Below are 14,040 nucleotides of genomic sequence, written 5' to 3'. Positions count from 1 at the left end.
ACATGAAAACCCACTATCACATTAGTGACATACAAACTAAGATCTCTAAGAATATTATCATGTAGACAACATGACTCAAACACTGAATCAAGCACAAATCCAATTTTCCAATCATGTTCACATTGAGCACCATAGTCCAAGAATCCAAAAACCATCACCACAGAAATGTTGAGTGACTAATCACATACCAACACCCCCATGTAGAGAAACCATCACACCTCCTCTCACCATGCATGAAGAACGCATGCAAAACTACAACTATCTCATCTAAAAACACCTCAAATGCACCAAGGTCTAGAAAAAACCTCTTCAGTAGATCCACAAAACCACAAGTTTTTCTTGATCATGTAAAACTTGCAAAACCACTCTATTCAAGAAAACTTATGCACATCCATGCCCACTTCACATATTGATGACTCAAAAGTCTAAAAAATGTCAAACATGTTAACCTAAAACAATGGATTATCATAAATGAGCATCACCATATATTTTTAAGGAATATATGTAAACCCCTTAGATCCAAGGAACATGAATATGAGCCATGCAAGTACAACCATCCATAAGGAACAATCAGATCATGAATCTCGAGCCCATTTGTAGGACAGCTCCACAACCATGATCGGTACATGCATATAAGGGAGACAAGCTATTTCAAAAGATTCTAGATCATCTAATGATCAACTTAATAGCCTCCATAGATTTGGGGTAACAAAGGTAGTGCATTCCAATACTGGAAAAAAACAAGCACCCAACATTTAAGCACATCACTCCATAGTTGAAAAAAATCAAGCTTATCCATATCACCTAGGAGCCTCTCAATGCCACCCAATATGAAAACTTTGTTGCATGCAACAATAAAGTGTAAAAAATGTCACACTCCATGCATCAATAATTTTTCTACTGTCAAACAAGACCTTTGTCATTTCAACATGATCAACTTCATTTTCTATGTCTTCACCATCCTTCAAACTACATGCTATCTCCTAAAAACTTAAACAACTACAAGACTTCCACTCACCAAAGGATCCATATTCAATTGATTCCTTCAGATTCCCTCAAGCTTTCTTGGCTAAGAAATCTTCATAGAAGGAATACCCAAAACCTAAAACACCAAGGATCTTCACATGCATTGACATATCAACAAAATGCGAGTCCATGTAACTCAAAAAAAAGTATATGAAACTCACCAAAAAAATTAAGCAACATGCAATCACATGCAAGCAATATGCACGGGGGCTTCACTGGCTAGGCAATATTATATCACATGCATTCATATTGGGGGGTTTAATATCCCAAAAATGAGGGTACGATATATTTCCTATCGATGAAAATAGGGGGGTTTTTTATTCGGGCTATGAAAAAAGCAATATTTGGTGAAAATAAGGGGGCTTTTAATTCAACCTATGTATTGGGAGGGGCTGACAAAAAGGGAGTTTAGGGCAATATTTTTTGAAAATAGGGGGATTCTTTAGTATGCCATGAACGCACGTGCTATAACCCAGGTTCACTAAGTGAAGCCCCCGTGGCAATATGTGAGTCCATGAAAATACATACAAACCATATAATGCACATGCAAGCAACCTGCAAATACCATAGAAAATCTCTAATACCGGATGAGGAGAAATGGGGCATCCCATAATGACCATCTAATATCAATATACACATCCAATATCTATTGTTTTTTCACAAATAGATGACATCTTATGCTGATACAAAAACATTCTACCATGCCATAAAGAAAAAATAGGCATAGCTTATTTCCCATGATTAAAACCTTAGAGGAACGTTTATGCACTTTTTTAGATCTTGGCAGATCAAACAACTTCAACAACATGCATACATTAAGATTCAACATTACATAATCACTAAACAAAAAGAACAAGTTAGAAGATAGAAGAGTTCACATAATTTACATGGGGAAACCCCTTTTGAGTAAAAAACCCCACACTCAAAAAATATAGACTGATTGTATTATTCATCAACAAAATGAATAGTTGCAATACAATAGTCACACTCTAAGCCTTTACATGGAGATTTGCATCCTTCTCCATCCTAGAGAAAATTCAAAATAATAAGCCCTACAAAATGAACTCCTCTCACCTAAGCTCTTCTCACAAACACTTGTATTTATAGAGCTTACAATGCATAATGTGGCAGCTTCTCAAATGTGTCCATATTTGGTGCAGTCACAGTTAGGAGGGTCCTCAAGGAAAACAGTTCAAACCGTGCAGCAGATAAAACACAACACTAACAACACAATATGATGGATGCAATACAGAATCAAATTTATTATATCACAAAAATTGATTACAAACTGTTGACACAATGCGGGCTCACAACATTGGGCTCATAGGCCTGAGTACAAAACATGTGTGTTATGCAACATTCGGCTCAAGAAAGAATGCGAGCCAACTTCAGAACTCCTAATCTTTAGATCTATCTTCTATGTTTTAAAAACTGATTTCTAAATGCTTAATTACATTGATTTATATGATCAAGGATGATCTGCGTCAGCCCAAGATGAACAAATGTCGATGAACAAGATGAAACATGTAAAACAACAAGGTCGACCTCTACCGAAGAGATCCCTCCAAAAAATCCAAAGGATGAAGTACAAACCTAAGGGAAGGTCATCCACACACCAATGAACGTTGGAAACAAAAAAATCAGGCTCCACAAGCAACAAGAAAAATCCACAAGTATCAACAATAGAAAATAGGTCCAGGCGGCTCTAGTACACATGAAAGAAAATTGTCCCATATTCAAGAAGCAATAATTTGTCGAAAAAAGATCCAAACATCCTACAAACCAAGGTTAAGATTGATGATCATGTCTGCAAACCAAATCCAGCTCCACAACATCCAATGAGCAAACTGAAAGAAATGCTGAAAGAAATACTAAAACTACAAAACAGGAAACAAAATAAAAGAAAAATGTTTTTGGTTGATGCAAGATTGCAAAGAATTGTGGATTCTCCTGCATCAAACATCTGAAGTTGATTGAAAAGTGAGTCCCTCACTTTTTTAGGGCTAAAGGAAAACCAAGACAGTTCACCTCATCCTGAGAAATCCATGATAAATCTTCAACTGGTCTGCCTTTCCACTTCACAAGATACTCTTTGCACTGCTTGCTATGAGTGCTATGCCCAATTTCGCTATCCAAAAATCTCTTCAATCTTGTGTGGTATCTTTTGGGTTATCTGCTTCTCCAAGTCTTTTGCATTATCTGCATTGAATTCAACCTCATGATATTGATACAAGTCTACAATGTTGAATATAGGCAAAATACCCAAACTATTCAGTAACTGGACACTTCATATACATTTCCAAAACTGAATTTATTCAAGATCTTACAAGGTCCAAACTTCCTCGTCTTCAACTTATTATAGGTACCAACTGGGAATCTTTCTTTTTTTAAATACACTATCACTTCATTGTCAACTTCAAAATCCTTATGTCTCCTCTTATCATTTTCTTTCTCCTTATACTTGTTGTTCATGTCCTTCAAATGTCGTTTAACCTAATTATGCATTGTATTCATATGCTTTGAAAATTATTCTCCTTCTACACTCCGCTTATCCTCATTATTGATGTCTCTAAGTTCTAGTATGCCTCTAGGGTGTACTTCGGTAACAATCTTAAAAGGTGTTCTTCCAATACTCCTGTTCACTGAATTATTGTAGACAAATTCTTGTTGTGCAAGAATCAAGTCCCAACTTCCAGTTTTATCTCCAACTAAGAATCTCAACAAGTTTCCCAAACTTTTGTTTGCTACCTCTTTCTGTCCATCAGTCTATGGATGAAAAGAAGAACTGAGCTTCAAATCTATCTTCATCTTCTTCCAAAGTGTTTTCCAAAAGTATCCAACAAACTTAGTGTTTTTGTCTGAAACTATGCTCTTAGGCAATCCATGTAATCTTACCACCTCCTTGAAATATAGGTCAACTACATGCACAACATTTGTTGTCTTCTTACAAGGTATGAAATATGCCATCTTTGAGAATCTATCCACCACCACAAATATAGAATCATTTCCTCTTTGTGTTTTAGGTAACCCAAGTATGAAATCCATTCTTATGTCTTCACAAGGTCTCTCTGGAACTATCAAAGGCTTATATAGTCCAACATTCTGACTACCACCTTTTTCTAGTTGATAAATCCTATAGCTCTAAACAAATTTCCTAACATCCTTATGAATTTGATGCCAAAGTTAATTCTCACTTACCAAGGCTATTGTCTTGTCTACTCCAAAGTGTCCAGCTAATCCTCTAATATGCTTCTCCTTTATCATATTTTCTCTCATAGAGCTCTGGGGTATAAACAATTGATTTCCTCTTAACAACATCTCATCTTGAATGAAATAATCTAGCCACTTACTCCTATCCACTGTAACAAGTTCTATGCAAGCTCTCCAAGGTTATGCAAAGTCTGGGTCATCCTCGTACAAGTTCTTCAATTCCTCAAAACCTAATATTTCTATTCTCATCTCTATCAGCAAATTCCCCCTTTTGCTCAGGGAATCAACAACTTTATTGGACTTCCCACTTCTATGCTTCAAAATAAAAGTATAACTCTATAATTACTCTACCCATCCCATGTGTCTTTGATTCAACTTACCTCGACTGTTCAAATATTGCAAAGCTTGATGATTGGTATACAACACAAACTCCTTAGTCAGCAAATAATGTCTTCACTTCTTCAATACTTCAATTATGCAATAAAATTCTTGATCATACATTGAATAAATCCTCCTTGCATCACTCAATTTCTCATTGAAATAAGCTACCGGTCTTCCCTCTTGACTCAAAACTGCTCCAATTGCATTCCCACTTGCATCACAGTCCACTTGAAAGACTTTGTTAAAATCTAGTAAAGCCAACACAAGTTGTCCTGTCACATTTTGCTTCAACAATTTAAAGCTCCTATTTTCTTTGCTTGTCCACTTGAAATGATTCATAAACCTAGAGGATCCTATTAATACTGAGAGGGGGGTGAATCAGTATTAACAAAAGCTGAAACTTTCAACACCAGAACAAACTTATTTGAGATCTAAAAACATTCAACGCTTAAACCAAATATTCGTAACAGATTTCCTTATCAGATCTAGATAATTATTTCTCTTATGCAAACTTATTAATCAGATCAGCCATCAATTCAATATCTGATCCACAAACACAGTTACCAACTTATTAACTTATTAGAATGCTTCATCAATCATATAATCATCAATACTAGTAACCGCTTTAAGATCTCTGATAAACAAACATAAACTGTCTTTACCGGCTATTAAAAATAAAATATGATCACAAGAAAAGAATACCACACATGAACACCATGTTTTTCACGTGGAAACCCAAATAGGGAAAAAAACCACGGTGGGAATTGGTACCCACAAATGTTTTGCGCTCTTTTGAAATGTGCCCTGTTAGAATCCAAGCCCGGTTAGAAGCTTACAATGATTCCCTATTAGGAGTCACTCGGTTAAGGGATTTACCTTAGCTCTATTAGACGCTTTGATCTGTTAGGATCAACCTCACAAGAGGATTTAGAAATCAGATATTGAGTCACCCTGTTAGTGGATTTTACAATGTGAGGCCTGTTAGGACCTACCCGGTTAAGGGATTTTAGCTACTGTAATTCTTATAGAACAATAATGAATGATCTGTGTATAGCACTCTACTGCTTTCTTGGTCAGATCCAATTAAGTTCTAAGTTTGCATCTCTCTGGCACTTCTTCTCACACACACTGGTCAGGCTTCTCACACTTCTCAAAATCACCGACACTACAAAACATCAAACTTGCAGACATAAATAACTTTTATAACTATGTCGGCATCAAAACCCTAAGACTTACTACATAGATCATCACAGATATTTATAACTCATTACAGATCATCATAGGGATCATTACAATCAATTAAAAATCAATATCAGTTGTTTAATGATCATAAATTGTCACAGCAATTGGATCTAGTACAAAGTCAAACCCTTAGCACATTTCGCTAAGCACTTTGCACATTCCCAAGAAATTCATTCTCCAAACGTGCCAAAACATCTTTCAAACTCATCATGTGGTTTGTGTCATGTTATCATCAACACGTGAACTTGATGTAGATCACCGCCAAACCAAAAATCATTACTGGTTAAGAGAATTCTTTACCGATCCTTAAACCCTTCTTAAACCCTGGAAAAAATTCATCAACCAATAACCATCATAGGATGTGGTTCTGGTTACATACTCAAATCCATCATAAAAGATTATGTATCAAACCACAAGTCACCAAACATCGCCAATCATCCACTTCCATCAAAACTTATCTACTTTACCGGTTAAGGTCCTAATTCACAGTATTGTTGGTAAACTCTGTCAAACTGTCAAACTCTTACTCTAGTAGACCAAATCACTTAGCCAACAAGTCAATCACCAAAAACCAACTATAAACATCATTAAACATCAATTGAACCTAGTTGCCATCAATGACAATATAAATAACTGATCATGTCATCTTCCTCTACAGGTACAATCATCCACCATCATCTCATCTTCATCAGTTATGCCAAACATGCCAACAATGATTTCTATCTCCTCTCATTGTTTTTATCATAGGGCTGCAAATTGAATTGAAATTTTTTATGAACTTCTAGTAGAAACTAGCCAATCCATGAAATGATCTTACCTCTCCAATGCTCTCCAGTGTAGGCCAATAAACAATTGCTCTTAGTTTCTCAGGATCCATCTTCAATCCATCCACAAATATCACAAATCCCAAGTAACTAACTCTTCCTTCATGAAACTGCACTTCTTAATGTTTATCAACAACTTCTCTTCTCTCAACCTCTACAAAATTGTCTCACATGCAACATATGCTCCTCCTTTGTCTTACTGAAAATCAGAATGTCATCCAAGTATACAATAACAAACATACCCAAAAATTTCTTCAATACCTCATTCATCAATCTCATGAATGTACTTGTTGCATTAGTCAATCTAAAAGGAATCACCAACCATTCATATAGTCCTTCATTTGTCTTGAATGTTGTCTTCCACTCATCTCCTTCTTTCGTCTGGATCTGATGTTATCCCCTCTTCAAGTCTATCTTTGTATAATATTTGGCTCCACTCAAACAATCCATTATGTCATCCATCCTAGGCAAAGGGAATTGGTACTTCACTATGATCTTGTTTATTGCTCTGGAATCAGTACACATCCTCCATTCTCCATTCTTCTTAGGTGTTAACACTATTGGAACTACACAAGGACTCAAACTCTCTTGGATCAAACATTTCCTCAACAACTCCTGCACTTGTATATTCAATTCCCCAATCTTTGTCGGTGTCATATGGTGTGTTGCTTTATTAGGTAAACTAGCTCTAAGAATCAAGTCCATGCAATGATTGATACTTCTCATAGGGGGTAATCCATCAAGTACATTATCTAAAAATGATACAGTTAAAACATTTAAATGGTGATTTACCTTCATACTTACTTCTAATAGGACCTTTAGGCATTTTCCTTGCAAATAGTGCTTCAAGTTCTTCTAGTTCTTCATTTTCCATCCTAATATCTTCAAGTTCTCTTGCATAAAGTGCTTTCCAATCAGATTTATTAGATGATGATGATGATGATGCAAATGATGATGCTTTGAAGGCCAAATCTGTCTTAATTGTAGCAATAGGACCAAATTCCTCAAACTCAAATGTTGAAAGTTTTCCAACCAAAGTATCTCTAGATACTAATGTATTAGGCATTGTTCTCAACTCATTAATAGCAGTTACTTTCATTTTGTATTCTGATGGCAATTCTCTCAAAACTTTAGAAACAATTTCATATTCACTCAAGGAACCTTCACAGCATTGTATTCCCAAAACAATTTCATTAACCCTTTCCATAAAAGAAAAAAATCTTTCATCTTCTTCCATTTTCAGATTTTCATACCTGACCGGGAAGCATTCCAGTTTTGTAATTTTGACAGTGGTATCTCCTTCATTCAATGTCTCCAATTTATCCCAAATAGCTTTAGTAGTAGACTAGTTTGATAATCCCATGATTTGTTGATCTGACAAGGTGCTCAACAGTGCTTCTCTTGCTTTGCAATCATTCTCTTGATCCTTACCCAATGTTGGTGGATTAGGTTGATTCGGTGTAGGACCAACATAGCCATTCTTTGTAACATCCCATATGTCTTTTCCAATGCAATTCAGATGTATCTACATTCTGATCTTCCATATACCATAGTTAGTTACATCAAGTTTCAGACTGTCCTTCTTGAAAAAGTTAGTTGCCATAGAATCTCCTCAAGTTGTTAAACTTCTTCAAAAAGAGGACTTGGCTCTGATACCAATTGTTAGGACCCAGAGGCAACTGAGAGGGGGGGGTGTGGGGGGGTGAATTAGTTGTCTATTAATTTCAACCCAAATATAACTTAATCAAACTTGATACTTAATACCGGTAAACCAAACTTAATGTTGGTTAACAGATTAGCAGTTAATATAAATATCGGTGAAACTCAATGCATATAATAGAAAGAGAAACAACATCCACAACACATAACACAGAGATTTGTACGTGGAAACCCTATAAGGGGAAAAACCACGGTGGGAAACCTTACCCACAATCAGATGATACTACTGCAGATAGTATGTGTATACAAATGGGGTCTGCACATGCAGAAAGGCCAACCGCCTAGAGCTCACTGCTCAATCACAAAATAGGAGTCACACTGACTACAATTGGATGATTAAATCCAATGATAATGTACTACTCAAAGTAGCATCTCCAATGCTAGATTCAGTACCGGTTAAGCTCTAATAATCACATTCTCTATGGTCTGCTCATATGATCTTCAATATTCGCACATTGTTGGCATTAAAATAGAAAGGAGATTGTTGGCATTTCAATAAGGATATTGAGAAGGTTGTTGGAGATTATTGATATAACTAAAGAAGGATGATTACTGTCTTTATAATATTATTTTGTCATTGATGTCAAGAAATTGATTTTCTGATTCAGTATGATGTTGCCATATCTTGAGAAGTATGTATTGATGAGTATTAAGAGGTCGGTAAGTGACACAGAAAGAATGTGATAATGAAGGGGAATAATAAGTTATTCAATGGGAAACTATTACCGAGTTAGACAATGATGAGATCATGATGTTTAGATTGTTTTGATATCCTACATATGTTGTTGATTGTAAGTTTAATACTGTACCATGTCACCAAGAAAAGAACCTAGTTGGTAAACCCTAAGGTTATCGATATCGATTAAAGAAGGCAGAATGTATACCGAGCGAAGTTCAGTATTAACCGAGTAACAACCAAGTCATAATAGATTGCATTGGATGGATAAAAGCATTATTTAATAAAGGATGCTAATGAGCTGGAGATGAATAAATGATTGGTATGCTGTGCATGAAGTTTGTTAAGGATCTACGATAATGGAAAATCAAAAGGAAGATCTACAGCATAGATTGAACCGCAATAACCTAGCACAAGTTCCTAGGAAGGAATGCAAGTTCCAAGGCAAGGTAAAACGTTTTCAGATCGAAGGATACATTGAACCTAGTCAAGATTGATGATCTGATGGCTAAGATTGATCATGGGAAATGTGATCAAGGAGATTAAGCGGTTAGAAATTGTTTATAAATAAGGAATTATTGATAAATAATGTATGCGGGCAAGTGTAAGCACAAGGATGCTACATAGTGATTACCGAGCACAAAAGCTTGAAGACCTGTTTGAATAACAGTGTAGGGAGCCTAGCAGAGGGACAAGATAAGTCCTATGACTAGACAGTGTTAAGCAAATAAGAATCTGCTTTAGCATTTTAGATGTGAAGTTTCAGATATATTTTTTACTGTTATTTTGTAAAGTGACAGAAAATCTCTTAACCAAGTGGACTTAACAGTCTTATTTGTAAACCCTCTAGCAAGGTAACATTCTAAATGAGTATTTGAAATCCTTTGACAAGGTCACTTCTAACAAAGTGCAAGACTCTAACAAGTCTGAGGGAAATCCCTTAACCGAGTCACATCTAGCAATGTGTTTGTAATCTTTAACAGGATTTTCTTTTAACCGAGCATACTCTAGAAGAGTATATTTCTTAGTGGGTCCAAAATCCCACAGTGGTTTTTCCCTATTTGGGTTTCCACGTTAAATCTGGTGTTATATGTGTTATGATGATTATGTGTTTATGAGTTAGCATGTTTAGCAGTTTTTGGTTATATTGCTGAAGTATAAGTTACCGAGGTTGAATCTGTTGATTTTATGGAAGATTAAGTTTGTATGATACACCCCCCCCCCCTCTCATCTTACTAGCTATTGGCATCAGAACTTTACACACATACCATGTTACAATACCATAACCATATACTATCTCTCTATCTTTTTCTTCCTTACTTACATCATCTCACAAATGAGGTCTTACATATATACCAAGACCTAAGACCAAATGTGTAGGTCGACTAACTAAGAATATTACATTTAACCAATTGTAAATAGGTCAAGATGTGATGCATCATGTCGGCTTAATACAATTACAACAATATACAATTGATTAAATCATCTCCATAATGTGTCATGCTGATCTGGAATAGATAATGCATTTCGGTCCATAACCTAGACCAATTTGCCGGTAACAGCAAATATGTCAACCCGATTAGACCAATAACCAAAATACCAAAACGAAGTGTCCAAACCATGTCTTCGAGATAACCAAGTAATCTCCAGATGATAACATGTCATCCTCGGTGTCGGTGAACAATATACTGGTGACTATGCATAAGTCATTGAACTTGCCGGTGAACATAACCAAAGATCTCCAGAAGGATAAGTGTTGATAAGTGTTGACATCAATGGCAAAACCAATACAACACATCCATAATACCAACATAATGTTGCTAGCATTCTAGCAAGACCTTAGGTTGGGGGGAGCGATGAGACAAGTTTATAGTCCTGTTTTCTAAGGATTTATTATGTTGTTCATGATGGTAGTTTAGAATTTGATACTTTGATGTCACTATTTACTATGTTATTTCCTTAGAAACTATTACCCTTTGGGCTTAAGTTTAACCTTGAAATAGTTTGTGATACTAATGCATATGCTATGTAATTATTTATTAAATGTTCATATGTTGAAAAGAATGTTGTTTCAAGATGATTTGGGAAATGTGGTTGTTTGTATGTGCTAATGTGTTTTGCAGGTCTATACTAAGAAAGTGGTGTTATGATGAAGCTTGCAACAAGGAGCAGGATTCTTACCAACTAGCCAATTGTTGAAGAAGTCAAGGAGTAACTAACGTAGGGGAGCTTTCTCTACTTAATGTTGCAACTACCTTTTTAACTAATCGTGTACAATCAGTTGAGTCTATGTAGGGGCATGTTGCACTATATCTCTATTGAAGAATTCCTATCTGACTTGTCTAAGCGCATGCATGAGCTTTCCTTTCCTCTTTTCATGCTTTCAATAAATGGCACCCTCCTTACATTGTGGAGTTGGTCACCCAGTTAGTTAGGATTAGTTGATAGTTTTTCTTTCTATAAATAATGTTCAAATGATCTCTTGTAGAGGTGGAATTGTGATGTTGTAAGTTTACTTTCAGCTTTGAAATACAGTTTAAGAGCATCCTGTCATATCTTGTATACTTTTTTTTGATGAATAAAATGATATTCTGAGTTTTTAGCACTTGTGTTAATCTTGGAAGTCTCACTCAAGGGGGCCCACTTGGTGAGAACTCTATTCACTTAGCTTAGTAGTTATTCTTCATTTAGTAGTTAGTACTATTCTAGTAGTTGATTGTTCTTGTAACTACAGAACTCTGCTTTGTGTCTGTTCCTGTAGCCAAAGCGGACAGAGTAGTTTCATGTCTGTTTGTTCAAAATTTTATTCCTGTAGTTTGTGTTAGTTTAAGATTTGCATGTTTAGATTAGGTGTTAATATAATTTCAGTTTCCTTCATTATTTATTTACAGCATTTCAATTCCAGCATTGTTCTTTGCTTAAGTTATGATGGTCATAACAAAGTCTTGGTGCACATACAATGCTGACCTATTTCAAGTCCACATCCCTGGGTTGATAAGTTAAATGAACCTTCATAATGAATCTGATAGCTGCTTAGTATAGATGTGTAATCTATGAGTTATAGCTTTAAGGGTTTAGTTATTGAACCATTAAAGGAGGCCAACACGCTCCACCACCTCTAGCATTTCTTCATGCCATCTTCACACAAGTCCTTTGTAGCTATGGATCAGATCCTTAATTCTGCTACCCCACAACAAAATCTTACAGGACTCTGCAATCTTTGGAATGAAATCTCACTCTGATACCACTTGGTGCAGTCATTGTTAGGAGGGTCCTCAAGGAGAACAGTCTGGACCATGTAGCAGATAAAATACAACACAACGCACATGGAGGCAATGCAAAATTAGATTTATTATATGATAGAAATTGATTACAAATTGTCAGTAACATGCTAGCTCACAACATTCTACTCACAAGCCTGAGTATAAAACATGCGTGTTATGCAACATATGACTCAGGAAAGAATGTGAGCCAACTCCAGAACTCCTAATCTTCAGATCTATATTCTATGTTCTAAAAACTAAATTCTAAATGCTTAATTACATTGATTTATATGATCAAGAATGATCCGCATCAGCCCAAGATGAAAAAATGTCGATGAACAAGATGAAACATGTAAAACAACAAGGTCGGCCTCCACCAAAGAGATCCCTTCAAAAAATCCAAAGGATGAAGTGCAGACCTAAGGGAAGGTCGACCACACACCAAGGAATGTTGGAAACAACAAAATTAGGCTTCATAAGCAATGGGAAAGATCCGCAAGCATCAACAATATCAAATAGGCCCAAGTGGCTCCGGTACACAGGAAAGAAAATTATCCCATATTCTGTAAGCGATAACTTGTTGGAAAGATATCCAAACATCCCGCGGACCAAGGATAAGATCGATGGTCATGTCCGGGAACCAAATCCATCTCTGCAACATTTGGTGAGCAAGCAAAAAGAAATGTTGAAAGAAATAATGAAACTACAAACCTCACATACAAGGTGTCCAAGAGGAGAAAAGACAAACCTTTTGCCAAATTAGGACTTTCTATTTTACTCCAAGCCTATCTGGGTAGAAGATTTGATCCCATTGAGAATATTTCCAAATCTTTGTTCAAGGATAAGACAACACTACTGCTACATATCTCGTGGGAGGAAATTTGAGGAACTCCTAAGCATATATCTTCTTCAAAATTCCCTCCTTGTGACAAGTGTCACAATTTCCCACTATCCTCAATGCTAATTGCAACTCAATGCCATCAGGTCCTGCAATGTAGCATAACACTATGGAAGCTTACAATATATCTTTAAATGAATAAACTCAGTAACATAGGACCATTTAATTAGTTAAATAATTATCCTTGGGACTCCAATGGTTGAGGCACCTTAATCCCAATACACTTGTCATCAAAATACTCTAGGAATTTGGAAGATTTAGGAGATGAAAGACATATATGTTATTTGCAATTATCTCTACAATCAAAATATTTTTTTTAATATTGTAATGATCTTTGTGATCAATCTTGTAATTATTTTGTAAGAGTCAACAACAATCTATGTAATCAATGCTATAGCTTGCTATAATATTTAATATTTAACAATGATTTCCAATCAGTGCTACAATCTAATCTAATATTAGTTGTTGAAATTAGAAAATTTGAATAGATTTATTCTATTGTCAAAAAAATAAATCCAAAGATCTTTAAATAAACAACATGCATTGAGAAATGTCTCCCTTACATGAAATGTGACTATACATGACAAATTTGTTGTTTGATTATATCCGTTTTTTAGCACCAAGATTGATAGGTATAAGTATGTAAAGATTAGATTTTTGTAGTTGAGGAGTATTTAGGATGCACGCCAAGTTATTGAGGATCAACATAAATGTCCGATAGGACATGTAATCACTTGCATTGCAATTATTGTTGGGTTGACATAGAGTGGGATTTGGGTTTATGCATTAGAAAACCTTTGT

This window comes from Cryptomeria japonica, chromosome 10, assembly GCF_030272615.1.
Source record: "Cryptomeria japonica chromosome 10, Sugi_1.0, whole genome shotgun sequence".
Lineage (NCBI taxonomy): Eukaryota > Viridiplantae > Streptophyta > Pinopsida > Cupressales > Cupressaceae > Cryptomeria > Cryptomeria japonica.
This window is presented reverse-complemented; position numbering follows the sequence as displayed.